Here is a 20,479-nt window from a genome sequence, read left to right on the forward strand (position 1 = left end):
CTTGAACTTTATATAATGGAGTGCATTCTTCACCTCATCTATCTATAAATGCGAGAAGTCTCTGTCTGTCTGTGTGTCTGTGTGTCTGTAATCCGCGTATCTCGAGAACCGTTCGTCCCACCGGCTTCAGATTCGGCACGCGCGTTCCCCGCCGCGGCACGGAGTGCAGTGCCGGGTCTCGACCCGACCCGACGCGCGGTTTTCCCGAACCGGCGCGAAACGTTCGGAATCTCCTTATGCGGGGTTGATTGTTGACATCAGGCTGTTCCGGAGGAAATCGGCGAAAGCTCTGACTCATTGTGACATCACTTCATAAAAGGCTCTGACATCACGTACGCCACATGAGTCAACAAGAAATCTCTGTGAGTGTGTATGTATGTATGTAATCCGCGTATCTCGAGAACCGTTCGTCCCACGGGCACGCGCGTTCTCCATATATGGGCATAAAATGAATGCCCGGTTGATTGTTGACATCAGGCTGTTCCGGAGGAAATCGGCGAAAGCTCTGACTCATTGTGACATCACTTCATAAAAGGCTCTGACATCACGTACGCCACATGAGTCAACAAAAAATCTCTGTGAGTGTGTATGTATGTATGTAATCCGCGTATCTCGAGAACCGTTCGTCCCACGGGCACGCGCGTTCTCCATATATGGGCATAAAATGAATGCCCCCATATATGGGCATAAAATGGATTGCAGACAGACAGATACAGATATCTCCATATATGGACATAAATGGACAGAGGCAAACAGATGGTCAAAGATCTCCATATATGGGCATAAAATGGACGCAGACAGACAGATACAGATATCTCCATATATGGGCATAAATGGACACAGGCAAACAAATGTTCGGGTCCTATGACAACAGGTATAATGAGGTTTGCATTAAAGGGGGAACCGGCACTGTGTCTGCAACACAGTTGGAGGCACAGACAGATACTCCATATATGGGCATAAAATGGACGCAGATAGACAGATATCTCCATATATGGGCATAAAATGGACCCAGAACTATAACTGCAGTGATCTCCATATATGGACATAAAATGGACGCCGACAGACAGACAGACAGATACAGATATCTCCATATATGGGCATAAATGGACACAGGCAGACAGATGGTCAAAACGGGTCCTATGAAAACAGGTATAATGGGGTTTGCATTAAAAGGCGGGGCATTCATTCCCTATTTACATTGTTCCGAGTTGGCCAGGTCGCCGACTAGACGCTGGGCCGCCCGAAGGGCGGCCCAGCTTCTAGTCTATCTATAAATGCGAGAAGTCTCTGCGTGTGTGTCTGTCTGTCTGTGTGTCTGTAATCCGCGTATCTCGAGAACCGTTCGTCCCACCGGCTTCAGATTCGGCACGCGCGTTCCCCGCCGCGGCACGGAGTGCAGTGCTGGGTCTCGACTCGACCCGACGCGCGGTTTTCCCGAACCGGCGCGAAACGTTCGGAATCTCCTTATGCAGGGTTGATTGTTGACATCAGGCTGTTCCGGAGGAAATCGGCGCAAGCGCTGACTCATTGTGACATCACTTCATAAAAGGCTCTGACATCACGTACGCCACATGAGTCAACAAAAAATCTCTGTTAGTGTGTATGTATGTATGTAATCCGCGTATGTCGAGAACCGTTCGTCCCATCGGCACGCGCGTTCTCCATATATGGGCATAAAATGAAGGCCCGTATGCGGAGCTGATGTCTGACATCAGAGTTTTCCGCAACCGGTACTGTGTGTGCAGAGATCTTCATATATGGGCATAAGTGGACAAAGGCAAACAGATGGTCAAAACGGGTCCTATGACAACCGGTATATTGGGGTTTGCATTAAAGGGTGGGGCATTCATGGGGTATGCTCCAAAAAAGAAAAAGAAAATAGAAGAGACAAAGACAAACATAAGACACGCAACAAAGCGTGGGACTGGGAGGATGACTTGAATGATGCAGATTTAAGCAGGCTGCGTATTCTGCTTAAAGAAGAAACAAACAAAAAGCGACAGAGATCTCATATATGGGCATAAAATGGACGCAGATAAACAGATATCTCCATATATGGCATATATGGGCATAAAATGGACGCAGAATCACAAAGATCTCCATATACGGGCATAAAGGGACACAGACAGACAGATACAGAGATCTCCATATATGGGCATAAAATGGACGCAAATAGACAGATATCTCCATATATGGGCATATGGGCATAAAATGGACCCAGAACTATATCTGCAGTGATCTCCATATATGGACATAAAATGGACGCCGACAGACAGACAGATACAGATATCTCCATATATGGGCATAAATGGACACAGGCAAACAGATGGTCAAAACGGGTCCTATGACAACAGGTATAATGGGGTTTGCATTAAAGGGCGGGGCATTCATTCCCTATTTACATCGTTCCCGAGTTGGCCAGGTCGCCGACTAGACCCAGCTTCTAGTTATGATAAATTCATCATACATTGCCCTAAGTGAAGGGAGTGATAAAAGGATGATAGAGAGGCTAATATGGTCATAATGGTAATAATTGGTCTGCTGCCGTATCTTATCCTTGGCGTTATACAGCAGCTGACCAATCAGGCAACCTCTTAAACGTGGTTGGCCACCTGCTGTGGATGATATGGTAACATTTGATCAGGATGGAGAGGCACCAAAACAAAGAGCAGCAAAGGACAATCTTCAACATTTAACAGAATGGGAACATCTGAGCTCAACCAAGGTTCTTGAACAGGAAAAAAGAGCTCAACAACTTTAATCATAAAACCAATGGTTTTCAGCTGACAAAGCTTTCATCAGGAAATTGGGAAACCCTCATTTATAGCTGACAATTAAAGCCTTCATCAGGGAAAGCCTGATTAAGGTGCTGATGATGGTGCCATCAGTTTGTTGAAGTATTTGCAGATTCCTTTTCTCCTTGTAAAAGGGTGTTGACAGGTTTTCATTGGCAGGAACAACACATCTTTAACCCCTCCACCTTCCTTTCATGCTTGCCTCTGTTCCCATGCCACGCACAGTCCATCATGCGAAATTAGCCAGATGTCCAACTCACTGAGAAATATATAAATTACTAGGAAGAAGTAGGAGTGAAGGCTTGAGCTTTAGTTCTGTCTTCTTCACACATGTCTGCCCAGCTATTTATAGGCGCCTGCTTTGGCAGAGGTGGTAGGCATGCCGTGATGAGAGGGTTTTTATCAAAGGGAGATGGTCCAGTGTGATGTGTGACAGATAGAGAAAGGACAGAGACAGACAGACAGACAGAAACCTTTATCACCACACTGGCGATTCATCTTTGTTTGTCGCACGCCCACACATAAAGTGCACCACTCCTGTGTTGCACAGTCTGAGAAAGAGCAGACGTTCAGGAGAAAGTAAACGCAGGGGAAATTGGACAAAGGGATTATCATCCACACTGGCCAAAAAAATCATCCAAGTGCAACTGTCTAGTTTTTCCCCCTTCAAGCACTCAGTTGGGGGTGGGGTGGGGTCGAAGCAGCTCATGCTTTGGAAAATGCTACTCTGCCCCTAAAAGCATCCACCAGTGAGGACAGGCAACCCTGTGTGTTTGTTATTCTGCTCCTGTGGGTGAGATGTCTGAGTACCACACTGACTGATCATTAATTTGTCTTGATCACAAATGAACTCCTCCATTATTCAGAACAATAGTTTACTCGCAGGTTAAGGAGGAATTCCAGCATCAGTTGAAATAGACAGATTTCAGTGCATTAATCAGACAAAAACGATTCAAACTCCTATTGACTGCAGTGGCAACAGTGCATCATGTGGTGTTATTATGGTGCGGTATCTGCGGTGTTGTAGCCACAGCTGTTGTAGAAGTATATAATTAGCATAATGTCAGTGTTGTCATCTAGTTGCCCTCCACCTCCAGTCCCGCTGCAGTGACCTTTACCACAATTTGAACTTTCGCTCTATATACATATTTTCCTACCACAACACATGCTCCTATTTCTTCTGACACGTTTGGTTGACATTTACATGAGGTTCACTTGGTTGTGTATTTGACATTTTCTTCTTTTTAGCCCGCTGGCAGTGGAAATCTTTCCGTGTAAGTCGCTCAGTTGTTTCTCTCTGTCTGCTCATCCAACCACCACTTTAGTCCCAAACAACATTATCTTGAAAACTACTTGCTGATGGAGAGATGGGCCAACTAATGTAGAAAGAAAGGACCCCCGCATACTGTCTTTCTTCACTTGCAATTTTTATTTTTATTGGGAACAACATTTCATTTCGGTACACATATGTCATACCAAGAAAGCAAGAATGTTCAGCAAATGTTTTTGTCCACTCAACATGTACTACGTACAGTCACACTGCTCTGCAATAGAGATACTTTAGAGATTATGAAACACTGCCAGGATCCATGTGCCTTATGTACCAAATACAGTCTTTATGCAAAGTGCACTCCTCCCTTAAACTCTTTGTCAGGTAGATTTTCCTGCTCAAGGTTGAAAAATACCGCTCTAAAATAAACACATTGTTAAAAAAAAAAAAACGCTCTGACCACAAGTCCACTTAAAATAAATACATTTCAACTAGAACATTAATTTATTAAACGGGCTAAGCAGTTTTTTCTGCTTCTAACACCCTGCAAGGATTTGAACTATTATCATCTCAAGTGCCGGTGCAAACGTTTCTGCAAAGATTTCTCTAAAAAGGGAGCATCAAGTATTCGTCGTGGTATAAAAATCCTTCATACTTCACAAGATTAAGCTGTCAAATTCCATGCATTATGCAGAGTGAGAAGAATGTGATACATTTGCAAATTGATGTAATAACGGGTGATGAAATAGTACTTTATCAAATTATTTACCATTGGATACATCAATTTGCTGTATGTCAGCACAATATTAGATCTGTGAGGACCTTAGATTTGGAAATGTGAGGCTTATGACTGTACATTCATAGTAAACTCATGCATTAAAGCTCCTCAGCTAAGACTGAGGACGAGGGAAAGTTATTCATATTCAGACTTGTACTGTGAGGATGTTTAAGTCCTCTTTTGGGCTGCACATCCACAACATAAAATCCAGCCGCTTGCCGCACCTGCCCCTGGGGATGCCAAGTTTTTGTCAGTGGAAAGTTTTTGGAGAAAGGAGATTTCAATGTGCCTCATGCTTCACTTTTTCCAGTAGTTGCTTTTAATTTCAAGGTTGTATTTATTTGTAAATTCTTTAGCCACATTTTCTTTCTGAAATGTATGCCACATGAAATGTCAACATAATTAGGTGCATTTGTGCCTACAATATGAATACTATGCACTGTACACTTATTCCAAAGCTGTGCACTGTCTGAGCTTGCCAGTAACACTGTTGATCTGTACGGGACCAAATTAGTTGTTTACCAGGCTGACCTTAAACCCAGGACTGCTTGTTAAAGTCTCCATAACCTCAGTGCCTGTCAGTTAATTAGCCCTTGTGTTCCGCCAGGCCTCTGGACAGCCAATGCATGGAGCTTTCGCGCGGGCGCTCTGCCCGGGCCATGACTTATGTTCTATTAATGTGCAGCCCCAATGGTGACGCGGCCTGGGCACAGAACCATCCACCTTCCACACTCACTGTGGTAAGCATCTCAACCCTCCCCTGGTGCCATGAGCCCATCCATCAGCCACAAACATCCCACAGTGCTTGTTCCATCCAGACATCACTCTCTCCACAATGCAATAGTCAGGGCGGTGGAATCTAAAGGAGCAGCTTGCTTTTTATCTCCACATCACTGAGATGCATTTTATTCAGTGACTGATGTGCATACAAGAAATATATCTCTTTGGATATAAATATAGCCCTGTGAGAGTGGAGAGACGTTGTTCTAGATAGGTGATAAGTTATGTAGAGGGCTGACTTTGGAAATGTTGCCTGGAGATGAAATATATGAGAAATGTACAGTTTGTAGTTTCCTGACAGTGGGATGTCCAGACCTTTTTGACTGGTGTGGCCCGAGCACACGCACGCCCACGCCCACGCACACGTGTGCGCACACACACACACACACACACACACACACACACACACACACACACACACACACACACACACATTCTCTCTCTGTCTCTCGGAATGGCATTCATTACTTTAATTACTTGAATAAATAGACATAGCCTACAGTGCCAAACGAAACAGAATGGCACCTTAAATATAATATAAAGCTTCTTTATTCTTTAAATAGATTGTTTCTCCAAATGTAGACTACATATAAAACAATTGTAAAATGCAAATTCAAAAATACGATGCGATAAAATAAAATCTACATATCTACAATAAAATAAATTGCTAAAGTTGTAGGCTACTAGCTGCCTCTTTCAACACAACCCAGGATACAGCCAAAACAGTGTATTGCTGCCTCTTGTGTTGACTTGCAAACACTTAATATAAAGCCATCCATGTTCAATGCTCTTCTTGACTCAGTGCTTAGCACAACTAAATGGCTTAGCCTGCAATCTACAGTGCCATGGTTGTCTGCAAATTATTTTTAATGAGCTTTAGAGCTGAAAATCTCTGCTCACAGGCAGCGCTGCTGAGTGGAAAGGGCTACATCTATTTTTCACAGTCTGAAGAGCACATGGAACACCTCTTGGTGCGGTTCTAATAACTCAAGTCTGGAATGCTTGCCAAATGCGCTGTCCCATCCTCAGGGGGCTGACACACTGAAAGCGTCAGACACGTTCGCGCCATCAAACGCACCCCACCCATCATTTGTAATGGTGGTCGCCACACTGGAGACGTCAAATGGACGCGTCAAACCTGTTGACGCCTCCACTTGGCGGTTCTATTTTGAATCATCGGCTCTCAGCACAGACCAGAGAGAAACAAAGAAGAAGAAAGTGAATGGAATGACGGAGTACATGGGTCCGCGTCAATATGCCGACGGGCCCGGTGTTCCGACCACCTAAACCTAACCTTAAACCTAACCCTAACCTCAGTAAAACTAACGCTGGTGAATGCTAAACTGGTGAAATGCTAGGTTAAAAGCCTGTATTATACAGTACCGTATGTAATGACACACAGGAAGAGAAGAGTGATAGAGTGGACTGTTTATTTTCTGACTGCTGTGGCATTGTGTGTGGAAGATGTTCAACTACAATAGAGCAATGAGGGACATCACAGACTCAGAATTACAGAGGTTTAATGCAAAACACGAAGCAACAATACGTAACACAACTGAATTTAGACAAATTTGACGCTTATAATAATACCAATAATAATACTTCACGGCCAAGGTCGCTTTCAGTGTGTCAGGGTCTTCAGCCTTCCTTTTCAAAATTCTCCTAGCCTATCGAAGCTCATGAGTAAGATTCATGATCGCAACCATACATTTCACCCAAATACTGGTCGTCTTGAAAGAAGATATTGCTTTTTAGGGTTTAAGGCCTGAATACCTTTCATTATTAAACAATTTGGTTTTCAAAAATGTTCTTTTCATTTCCTCACCATTATGAAGTCAAGGATGGGGTAGAGTAGTCGGTATGTGTCGATATTTCTAACATTTGTTCTACGTCCTAGTATTTCGCCGCTGGTGAATGTTAACCTGGTGAAATGCTAACCTGCCGACGCTGGTGAGTAGCTAATCTGCCGACGCTGGTGAATGTTTACCTCGATCCCTAAACCTAACCCAAACCCTAACCCTAACCTCAGTAACCCAGACGCTGGTGAGTAGCCAACCTGCCGACACTGGTGATATTCCCGTAGTCGAAGTAATGACACGTAGAATTTCACCAAGTAGTCATTGTCTGGATGTATCTTTGTCATCATTACCCATGCATGTGCAGGCCTCTAGTACATGTCACACAAGACTCACCAAGTTTGGAGATAACTTTTTGTGATCTCTTCTTCTCACCATTCCCAACAGCTATAATGCACTGATAAATTAAGAGGCGAGGGAGTGCTGCATGGGTCCGTGATGATCAGAAACTGAAACAGGTGGTCTTTGGAGAGTTATTGTAGGTCAAGGCATTTAAGTTCCTTCCTTTTGTAGTAGGCTGACATCAAAGTGAGAGAATCAGGTGATCTTAAAAAGAATCCAAGGCACTCTAGGATGAGCGGGGCCAGACGCGGTTCCTGATAAGACGGGGGTAGGGAGCACTCAGCTGTGTTCACTCGGACCGCGCAAGGCGGTGTTTACGTCTTGGAGGTACAGACCTAGGGACATAACTCGGACGGCACTGAGTCGGCTGAAGCATGAGTAAGATGGTGCAGTTGTAGAACGACCTGAGGATGCAGGGACTTGCACAGAGGGCTCTATTTTGATTGTCTCAAGTACCAGCTCTTATGCCTTAACACATGGGATGCTCAGGTTTATCACATTTCTAGCTGTTGCTGCTGCCGCCGTTCACTCACGCTTTATTTTGAAGAGCCTCGGAAGCTTCGTGCGTGTGCACGTGGGTGTCCGCTGACGATTGAGGAAGAAAATCCATTTGTTTACAAACGCTCGCGAAACTAAAATCCAAACCGCGGCCGACCATCGCGGTAAAGTGTCGCCGTGAAAACAATCAGATCTCTGCTTCCCTGGCGTTCTTTTCACCTCATTCATAGACAAAGCCCTTTTTATGTTTCAGAGTAGAATGGAAATCAATGCAACCAGCTCGTGCCATTTTCTCTCTCTCTCTCTCTCTCTCTCTCTCTCTCTCTCTCTCTCTCTCTCTCTCTCTCAGCTACGGGGTGACGTATGGACTCGGGTCATTCAGAGGGCAGGCAGCTGCACGTACAGTTAACCCTTCATTGTCTCGTTCAGGAACGAGACAACTCCTTTTGGCAGGGTGACCCCTAGTGGCCTTAACTCGTTACTGAACGAGTTTGGCACCCAAGTTGTTAACGTAAAGGCCTGTCCATACTGTCTCCGACCACCGAACTTTTCACTGGAAAGGTCCAGTTCAACTACAAAATTACGTCACTCGCATCTTCTGTAAAGCATCACCCCGAATTAGAGTTCGGAAAGTCGGAACTCTCCGACTAAAGGTTTGGTGGTCGGAGACAGTATGGACAGGCCTTTAACTTAAGGCATAAGAGCTGGTACTCATATAGTGCCAATCCCGAGAAGACTCGTGAAAAGTACTCGAGTACCCGGAGTGCCAATCCCGAGTATACTCGTGAAAAGTAATATATTACTGTAACGGCGGTTATATTACCGAGTACAATGGCGGAAGGTCCGGAGCCGAAATCCGTCGCTGATTTCTCATCATCACGGCTCCACGAGCACAAAATAGTCATCCCATAACATTGAGGTGGACGGGGGATCTCATCTTTAATGTCCATTATCTCAAAACTACACTTTAGAAGCGAAGATGGAGGCAGATGCTCGCTTATAAAGCACATGGAGAAAAGCTCCGAGCTGATCCGCCATGACACCACGTAAACAACGATCGATTCCGGCGCAGGACGCGATGACGTCAGACCAGAAGTGTTTACGCTGTGGACTTCTGGCCTTCAAAATAAGATAACGGGAGTGAATGCAGCCTGAGGGTGGCATCGTGGACTTTATAATCCATTAATTTCAGGAGCACTAAATGAGTTAAGACAATCAAAATCCAGCAACCTAACTACCATGAATATTGTGGATGTACCCTTCTATTTAATCCTATTTTTGATGTTGATGTTGTCATCTGCCCATTTGTCAATTTGGTAAAAAGAAATTGGTTGAATAGAACTCATATTTTGGGACCATCACTCCATTGTTCACAATGGTTTGTAATGCAGGCTGCCATCCCAGGAAGTCATGTGATCCAAGATGGCCGCGGTGTGAATATGGTCTATAAGCCACTCCCGACCTACTTGTTATGAGGATGTAGAAGGAAGTTTGAGCAAATCCAAAGTGAAATACACAATGAATGCTCTTTCTGCAGTTAAATGGCAGGCATGTGTGCTCTCCACTGGCTGCAACTGATTGCTTTGCTTTCCCATTGTATCTTCACTCCGACACAAACATTTTGCTCCTTGTCCCCCTATTTAACCCAGAGTGTTAATGATGGGTAGAATTAACTATGATACATGAGGTGCTGCACAGAACGTTGTGACTGGGGAGGTTCAACCCACTAGCCGGCAAGCCTCTTTCTATTTCAACAGCTGGTTCATTGACGCATTGTCCCTGTGTTGTTGACTATTTGTAATGTGCTATGATTCATTATTTATCTGTGCTCTGCATAGCAAGAGCACTAAATGTCCTCCCCTAATACGTACATCCTGAAAGTGTTTCCCATTACATTTCAAATGCCACTGCTCTGTCTCCCCAGGCATTATGTGAATAGAACTCTCCTAGGGCACTAGATATTATCTCATTACTGACAGCATTAGTCACCTGGGATTCCGATCAGAATAGCCGTGCACTTAGGCAATTGGCTTCCCTTTTACTCACATTCTGGGATTGATCGGGTTTTGTCTCCCCAAGCACCACTTTAATGTAAAAACAAAACCTAATGGATTGGCAAGACTTTATTTGGAAAACACTCATACTATGAATAATGTGCCCAACAGCATGTTACAGTTACTTACTTAACTGTATGTTCTCAGGAGCATGAAAATATCAACAAATGCGATCGAATTATAGCCTGCATGAAATCCAGCTGTTTTATTTGACCAAACACTGCGGGTAGTTGGATAATTGAAAATAGGAGCTGGGGTTGGATGTTTTCCCAGTTCATATATTATTCCCCTCATTTAAAGGACAAGGCTAAATATGACACAATAAGCCGGCGATTTCTTTATTACTATTTACAGTAACACTACTAGCCCCCATAAGTCACATCTGCTCATGAAGGATTGCGGTGCATCTTGGGAATTGCCTTATTATGTCTAAAAATACATATTTAGCCACTTAAATACATGCCCCCACCCACTGAAATCAAAATCATTAAAATCGCTACAACGATAGAAAGCAGTAAATTAAAACATTTTAACACTCATCTTTTCTTACAAAAATATGAACCCTTTTAGAAAAAAAAATTAAAACAAAGTTGTCCTTTAATGCACTCAGCAAGTTTCAAACCCGTCCATACAATTTTGAGAAATGTGAAAGTGGATATTTTGGCCAAATGGTGGTGCTATAGAGGAAAGGCCATTGGTTTGAAAAAATCAGTAGGGTTCATCCTCCGAGCAGTATGGAGCAAATTCCAGAGCAAGATTACAGCTACTGTTGAATTTTCAAGATAATTTGGGGCAACAGCTTTTGACGGACTGACTGATGTCACTATTCAGACTAGTACACTTGGTACAATATATTCCTTAAAATGGTCTGCCTCCATAAATATTTTGTTATAGGAGCACTAATGAAACCACAGTCACTATCTAGCTTTGCACATTTACTCTCACAGCAGGTCTGCTTTGGAAGGACAAAATGCTGTAGGGCTTTAAGAAAACAACTGCCAAAATCTCACCACTGTTGCATTCGTTAGCCGTGCCTCGATCTGTACCTGACAGGCAGCATGTGGCCTGTAAACTTTTATATAGCTGCAGTATAAATGTTTTAGCAAGAATATCTGTGTATGGGGAGGGTAATATCTTTTGCTAAATAGCTGATATGCACCATGTCTTTTTAGATGAATGCACTGTTCATGCAGTGGTTATGTTGTGTATTCAGCATCAAAGAGGCCTTTATTTTCTCCCCAAATTCCAAGGTTACAGCTCCGGTATGTGACCCACATTTTAAACGCATCACACAATAATGGCTTATGTCAAAGCTTGGATGGATTCCTAGTGCTATGCAGTGATCATTGCTGTTCATGCAACTTAGCTACCACAGTAATTAAACCACAAAGAAATATGGGTAAAGAAAGGGAACAAATGGTACATTTCTAATATTAGAGCTCGCTCTCTCTCTCTCTCTCTCTCTCTCGCTCTCTCTCTCTTCACAATCTCTCATGATGCCCCCCCCCCCCCCCCTCATCTCTGTGTCAATAATTAGTGCAGCTTGGACATTATGCAGACAACCTAACAGGAGGTGCTGGAGCAGACCACTTCAAGCTCATTAAATATGTATTTTCTTTAATTAGGAGCGATCCGCTTGCAAGTACAAAATCCCTCTTGTTCTGATTTTACAGAGCACCTGCACTCAGTTGTCCTACGAAGAGACGAGCTGACCGGGTTGATGCAAATAGACTTTCTGCTCTCTCTTCACAGGAGCCTTCCATTAAGCTGTCTCTCCCAACAGCACCACAGGGCTCTGGGGCATTGTGCTCTGTTTCTCTCTCTCTGCAGCTTGTATCCCACCTACGGGTTTATCTGAAGAGACATTTCTTTCGCCCACCGTGCCTTCAGTCTTGTCTCTTTATTTTCCTATAGCCTGAATTATACTTCATAGTATAATGACTTTAACTATGCATGGTGCCGTGGTCCCTATTCTGGAGCGAACATTCTGCGAAATACAAGCTCCCCCACAGCAACGCGATGCATTGTGAGCTTGCACTGTACAGTAGATCGGCTATTTTTGGCAAACTGACATGGTGTCGAAGGGAAGAGGAGGGGGCATAGTATAGGGTAGACCCCTGGGGTACTCTGGTCAATGAAGTATATTAAGTGGAAGAAAACATACAGTATGAATCAGAAAATACTGCACATTAATCCCGTTGGAATGAAATGTTCGTTGCCAAGTGCAAAAGCTATTCTAGTCAGTCAAGTTTACCTGACAGCTTCTTATGATGCAATTTTTGTTGTTTTTGTCCATTTCTGTGATGGTTAGTGGAGACATTTCCAGAGGAAAGAACTCACTCTACTGTGTATTTGCCCTTGTAGTGATGGGAAGCTGACGCTTTATATTTACTACTTCTAGGATGGACTTGAATGCTATCCTTAAATAAACTGCTCCTCGTGGGAAGGCGATACCAATCCATCCAAGGGGGTCTGGGGGCTAGAGGGCCAAAGGAAATTGACAAATCCTCTGAATTCTGTCCTAAAAGACACAGCAGAACCCCCACTCCAAAAGGATTGCACAGACTCAAAAAGTTTTTCAAGAAGGTAGTACCACTGTCAAACTACAAACTCTCATAGAGCCTTATTTTCAGTGTGCACCCACCAGTAATAAAGCCCAGTTTCAGACAGAATCATAACAAGTGTGATGACAAGCTTTACCATTCAAAGGGATGCACTATGCTGTATGGCCAAAAAGCAAAAATAGAAGTTGGTGGGAACCTCAGTCATTTCTTTTTCTTGTATTTGTATTTATTTTTTCCAAGCCAGAAAATGTGAAAGAACTTGTGTCAATTGCTCAGACTGAGTGGTATATTCACATATACCATGTGAAATTCAGGTGCCATAGATTGGAGTGGATAGTATCAGCTGCAGTAATTACATTAAATTAAATTAAGATAGTTAGACTTCGTTTCTGACACTATAGACATCCGTCCACTAGTGTCACACTGCATGGGTCTCTGAATGAATGAGTTAAATACTTGTGTGCTTGTGCTTGTGCGTGCGTCTGTGTGTGTGTGTGTGTGTGTGTGTGTGTGTGTGTGTGTGCGCGTGTGCGTGCGTGTGTGTGTGCGCGTGTGCGTGTGCGCGTGCTTGTGTGTATGTGTGTGCACGTGTGCGTCCGTGCGTGCATGTGTGTTTGTCTGTGTCTCAACTATGTTTGTACAGAGGTGGTGGTGGACTGGGAACACAAATCAGAAATTAAATGGCACATGTCAAAATGTACATAAATCTAACCATCAGTTCGAAGTGGAGCGGTACATTTGAGCAGCTATAGTGTGTGTGTGTGTGTGTGTGTGTGTGTGTGTGTGTGTGTGTGTGTGTGTGTGTGTGTGTGTGTGTGTGTGTGTGTGTGTGTGTGTGTGTGTGTCTCTCTCGCTCTCTCTCTCTCTTGCTCTCTCTCTCGCTCTATTTTCTAAATGCCATTCTGAAGGCAGATCTCAGCATCAGTCACATGACGTTTAGTAGATCTAAATTTTAATATCATTAATATGGCATAGACCAGCTCAGTTTGATTTATTTTGCACAATGGAAAAACAATACAAAAAACAGTACACAAAATATAAAAAAGAAAAGTGCCAGGAGGAGACAAGAAGCCCAAAGGGATTTATGAGGCTTCTACCTATGTAGCCTACAACACAATAAAAAATATTAATAGAACATGATTTGTAAACCACCATTAAACCAAACAATTATTATTATCAGTTTGCAGTTCCAGAGTGTTGAAACATTTTTAACCAAAGCAACAGGAAACAGCTTCACCTTGTATTCTCGCAAGATGCCAATTTGCAGGGGTTAGTTGGACTGTGGGATGCACTGCTCTGTTTAAATGCTGCTTTTCTGCTCATAACCAGACTGGTGCATTTTCTCCTTGATCAGTAAGGCAGCACGCGTCCATAGCAGACGGCTACAATTGGAATAACTGTTGAAATATCCATCACAAATTACATCTTTACTAGTGCTGATTCCCTCTTTAAGGCTAATGAAGTTATATGCCCCTGCTCAGCTACAGAGATGCCTGCTAATGTTCTTTAATTTGCAAAGATAATTACAACAAGGTTCCACTTGAAAATCTATACATGGCAACAAATGATCTCCGAGCCCAATTCAACCAATCCAGAACGCCAACGCAGGCAATTATTTTACTCAGACACTATAATGTAATTTAAGAGACTAATGACAATTATCAAATGATTAATGCTATTTTTGTAATAGTTAAAGGGAATTCACATTTTCCTTCTTGTTTTTTGGTCTTCCCAGTGTCTCTTCCAGCCCCAAAAGACCCAATTCGTTAACTCTAAGCCTTGCCTTTCATTTAAGTGATTTTCTGAATGGGCGTGTCTGAACGGTACTCTTTTGACATCGGCCCAATTCTATGTCACAGGGCGCTCATTTCCTATTGGGCCCCCCAAGGGGGCGGTACTTTTTGGGAGGCTATATTCTATTGGGACTATACGTATATATGAGGTGGAACCATGAGGTAAAGTGGTGCGAGAATTGGAACGATACAGAGAATATTATACGATTGGCTCTACATGGTTCTCATCGTGGTTCTCTAATATTCTCTGTATCGTTCCAATTTTAGCCCAAAGACAGCGCCCCGTTGCCAACAAAGAGCATTTTGGTATTGCATCTGAAACAGCTTGGAATTAGAGACAGACAGAACATGACATTTCAATATCCGAGTGGTTGTTGCGGTCGCTTTGATCCACAACAACGACAACGTAGTGTCGGCAGGAATGATAGCGCCTCACCCCACGGAGGTTAGGATTAGGCATAGTTTTACTGAGGTTAGGGTTAGGGTTAGCGTTAGGCATAGTAAGCTAATGGCTAAACACACCTGAGCTAGGCTAGTAGATAAACAAAGAAAGAGGGGTCGCAATCAAGTGACGTCAGCGACTACACAAGTGAATGGCTGTTGTCACCATCTCATGGTGACTACGCAGAATTACACAGGTGCGCTGATAAGAGACTATCAAAGTGAATTGATCCAGGTGGTGGTAGGGGCGTGTGGTGAACAACAAAATGAGTGCTCTTACCACGATCTAACTGAGTTACCCATCTAACTGTAACATATATATTCTTTGTTCAGGAAATACCAATGTTTGCATACAATTCTTCAGGGCTGCAGGAAAAACAAAATGAGGTTGTGCCCTTAACATTATACAATCTGCAGTCTACCAATGTAACGCTGACTGCTGAAACGGAACAAGATGTTCAGGTTAATATCTTAAGGTAAAAATCAAAAGCACACACACACACACACACACACACACTCACACATACAGTTTGCATGCACGTGCACGGAGGGAAAGACAGAAACGACAGGGAAGCAGACAGTGGCAAGGAGAGAGTCCAGACATAATGAGTTTAATGACGTACAGTGTTCATTAAAACGTGGCTCACAGCCTCTCTGGAGGTGTCTTTCCTGTCAGATTAGTGGTGCTGAGATATGGTCGGCAGGGGTGTCGCACCAAATTCTGGGCCCTGGGTACAAGGATTCACTGCGGGGCCCCTGTGCTTTAACTATTGAAAAATAGCAGATATACAAGCTCACAGCGCGGCACCGAGTGCCGCGCTGCAAGCTTGTAGATCTGCTATTTTTGAAAAATCATGAAAATCTTTGAATATTTCAAATCCTTCTGAGGTTTTTTGAAAAACCTATGTTTCTATGTCAGTGGAGCTCAAACCTTTTCATGTGAAGGACCCCCAAAATGGTATGTATTTGGCCACAGAACCCCATCTCAAAATATTGAGTTCCAGGGACCCCCCAGAAGCAAAATTTGAGTTACAAATGTTCGCTTAAAAAATACATATATTCAAAGATTTGCACACATTTTCACGACTTTTCAAAAATAGCAGATCTACAAGCTCGCAGCGCGGCACTCGGTGCACTTTCCTACCCCTTGTGACGCCCCTGATGGTCGGTGCTGAATGGAAGCAGCACATATGGCTAGCCTGCTTGACGGCACTGTGACCCACAGCAGATGTGCTGTTTTTTTTATCTCCCCATGGTGTTAGATGCAGCATCTCTGTCACACCTGAGTTTATTTTCATGTTGTTGTTGTTGTTGTTGTTGTTGTTGTTTTAACCCCCAAACCCCCACAAATGAGATTTGTCCTTTGAGTCATCAAAGCTTCTTTAACACTGCCGTTTTGTAGGATTCCACAGACTAATCTTGTATTAGGTTGACAAGGAGATTTTCCTTCCAATCGAAATCTCTCACTTTTCCACACACAAAACTGAATTTGCATGGTGGTATTATAGTGGGCAACTAAATGAGTACAATATATTGTCGTTGTCGGGTGGAAACCTTGAATGTCCAAAACCGTTTGTTTTGCATTTATCATTTAAAAAATGATTTAAACTAGTGAAAACAGCAGATCTACAAGCACACAACGCCTCGCACTTTCGCGACTTTTGTACGACGGCCTTGTATGATGAAGCAGGGCTTTACTTCGCAAAAGAACATACAAATTTGAAACTTGGAGATACGAGGTTTCCACCCAACAGCGGCGATATGAAGAACCTACCCAATTAGAAAGGTGCACTCTGGGTGCACCTCCCAGGGTGGTGTAACTGTTTGCGTTTGTGGCGCTCCCTATATGAGCAAATGTGAAAGCGCTCTTCCATGTGTGCTCTGTAGAGGCCCCTCCCCAGTTTGAGTATGATTCGACGTTGCATTCGTGAAATATGGCAACAAACATTGACATTTGTAACTTTTGTGGCATCCCATATGGGTGGAAGTGAAATCGATTTTGGCTCTGCGTTGTTAAGAGGCACACTTATATTTTTCATAAAGATTTGGTGCAGATCAGAGGCCGCATTCATGATTTGTGGCAGTTTTCGCTAATTGGGCCCCTTCTGCAAATTTTGGAAGCCAATTATTGCCAATCGCGATGGAATATGAACAATCTGAGTGATGCAGCTTATCACATGAGTCAAGAGCTACCGATTCCTGTGAGTTACAAAATCCCTAGGAGTGATAGTTAAAAGTGTGTTTTGAAGAAGACACAACATGGCGGAAAATCTTGTCAGGTGGACATGGACATGGGGAGTAGCGTCATGATCCCAAGAATCCTGGCCGATTTGGCTGGAGTGGAGTGCAGGATCTTCCATGGCCTACTGGGAATTTCATGCTGAACTGTACAGCTGTGTCCGAGATTAGATGCTCACAGACACACACAGACATATGGACAGACGGGCGGACAGGGAGGAAAACATAATCCCCGCCCCCCATGCAGCAGATATAAGGCTGGATGTGGATGTGATCTTCACTGCATGAAGAGGACTTTCTAAGGAATCTGCTCTATGTCGTGATCACTAGTCTTGCAAATAACACTCATGACAAATGTCACTCCACTCGCTGCCATGGCATTTGCAGTTCTGGTGGTATCTCATGTACGGCATGAATGTGACATTCACACCAACACTTCCGTTCCCCTCGTTCGCATATACTTCATCAGGCACGTGCACACACAGACATCAAAGGGGGCTTGAGCCCCTGCCCTTTTATCCGTCTGTAAAAAGTGCCTTCTCCAGGCCACAAATGCATTTTTTACTATAAGTGAAAGAAATACAAATGCCCTCTTTCCGTACCATACCTGAAGGCAGCGTTCAAGAAGAATATCCTTGTCCAAACGCTCCTGAACTTGAATGCAGCATCTTATGTTAAAAGAATTGCCCTCTCAGTGTATAGATCTCCGGCATTGATTATGCTTAGTTCGATGTGCAAGCACCGAAAATAGCCGACCTCCAAGCTCGGAGGTCTGCTATTTTCTGTATTTTCACCACAAGGCCTTTTTAGAAATGTCAGACCCTGCCTCTCTAACATTCTCTGCACGTCCCTGTACATCATATTAAAGGACCATACTGGCAGCCCAGCATGTTTATCCCATTGACTACGGCCCATGGTACCGCATACATGATATTACTGCTGCTGACTATTTTCCATAGCCTTTGGATTACATTAATTTCAGTACACTTGCTTGAGACAGATAATCAAACACAACTTCATATATTTTGTCAAAGTTATAATTATCAGTGCATTATAATACATTTATAAGTGTGGATTTATTTAAAACGTCTAGCCAAAAATAGTCACAATGCAAATGTTCAGGACTTACTTCTTATAGCCTGTAACATGGAAAATGTAAACAAATCGATGTACGATAATACTGTAGGGCCTGTGCTGTGAATAGACAGTTGCATATATTGACATCAATATGGTGATTTAAAGAAAAGCTGTCTTAGGAAGTGCATGACACCTGTAAATGTGTATATTTCTGTGTAAACAGCATTGAATCATGTTCTTTCTGTAACGTGTGTCTAATTTGTAGCCTATATACATATGGGTCTATCTTATGTAACAGCTGTCTGCCCCCACTAATCCGTCCCTGCTTGATATAAATGTCAGTACCTCCTTTATATATGCACAACCATAAACCTGCAGTGGGCAGCTATCATTCCACGGGGGGTGGGGGGGGGGTGAATTGATTTCAGCAGGCAACCTACTGTAGGAGTCACAGCAACAGACTAACGGCAATAACAGCAAGGTCCATGGATTTTAATGCATTTCCCCTAGTGAAATGCCATCTGGAAGAAGCAGGGGCCTATGGATTAATCACCCGAAGGCTGGTCCCCACCCTCCATTATGCACCCTGCAATGGGATCGCTCTCGTATAGTTCCACTGATAAAACCTTGAACCCTTTGCCTCTGCTTAAAGGAGCCAGTCGACTGAGGCTGCAGCATGAGAGGCAGGTCTGCATGATTTCTGAGATCAAGGGAGGCAGAGACGGGGAGGGTTAATGGATGACCCCCGGGTGCGGGACCGCTAGATTAATGGGAGGGGAAGAGGGAGTGTTGGAGAAGACGCCACTCTATTGGGGTTTTGCCTTTGCGAAAGTAGCCAGAGGCTTGAGATTTACGGTACCTTGTTAAAGGCACATGGATAAATGATTGTTGTCCAGTGTATGTGGGACATATACTTGTTGGGCTTGTTCAAATGTGGCAGGGAGAGAACTAGAAACGTGTGGCCACGCTCTCCTGTTCAGGGGAGATTCATCTTCTCACTGACTGTAGCGCTGAATGTTTCCTCTTTGCTCGAGCAGATACTGGTGTTTTATTGTTTGGAAGGGAAAGAGAGCGAGCTGCAGCTTTGTTAGAAATGCCTTCCCTCTGCACACATCTCCTACCCTGAGTTCTTTCTGTGTTGTGCTGACTGCTGCGCAACGCTGCAGGTTGTCAGCTCACATGAGGATCATCAGTTGCCATAGCTTCAACCGCTGCAGCGCTAAATGAGTAAATAAATAACCATTAGTGCTTTTTGTTGTGCAGAGAACCTAGAGGGTGGTTACTAAAATCAATAACCTCTTCAACTGAATAGCAGCAGTGCCCCATTGCACCTTGATGAGTTTGAAATTAGCTATTGTGTGGTGTGCAAACTGCACAATGCCATGTTGTGTATGGTAGAAAGAGCTGTGGTGCACACATAACTTTAAATGATACGTTTTCGCTGCATGCATGTGTGCCTGGTGATGGAAAGCCACTGACGTTTGGAGATGCTGTGCTCGTAATTTTAAATTGCAAGCCAAACCGCAATCCCCCTGCCTTCATAATATTGTTTAATGACTTTTTTTAAATAATTAAAATATTACTGGTTTCCTGAACTATAGGTCAATGACAAATACGTGTGGAGTAATTTGTCCCTCAATAACGTTTAGAAAGCAAGGAAAACCAATAAAAGGAGACCGTCAGGTAGATGGGTTGGTTTAGGATTTTCAAAATACAGTTTTCTTTTGGTGATCTCTATAAACATCCCATAATCCCATAATATTCTGGGTGGAATATTCTCTGAAAATAACAGATCTGTCAGGTTGTAGATGAGCTATTTTCTGCAGAGATTTGGTGTAGAGGGGAAAAAAGAGCTGTCCAAGTAAAAGAGCTGTCCAAGTACAGAGCCGACCCCGGTAAAGTATTAGTACACTATAAGTATAGAGGGTTTAAGTGGTTAAATGAAAAAAGATGGCAATGGAAGATTGGAATATTATCAAATATGGCAGGA

The sequence above is a fragment of the Nannobrachium achirus genome (genome assembly GCF_963921795.1).
Source record: "Nannobrachium achirus genome assembly, chromosome: 6".
Lineage (NCBI taxonomy): Eukaryota > Metazoa > Chordata > Actinopteri > Myctophiformes > Myctophidae > Nannobrachium > Nannobrachium achirus.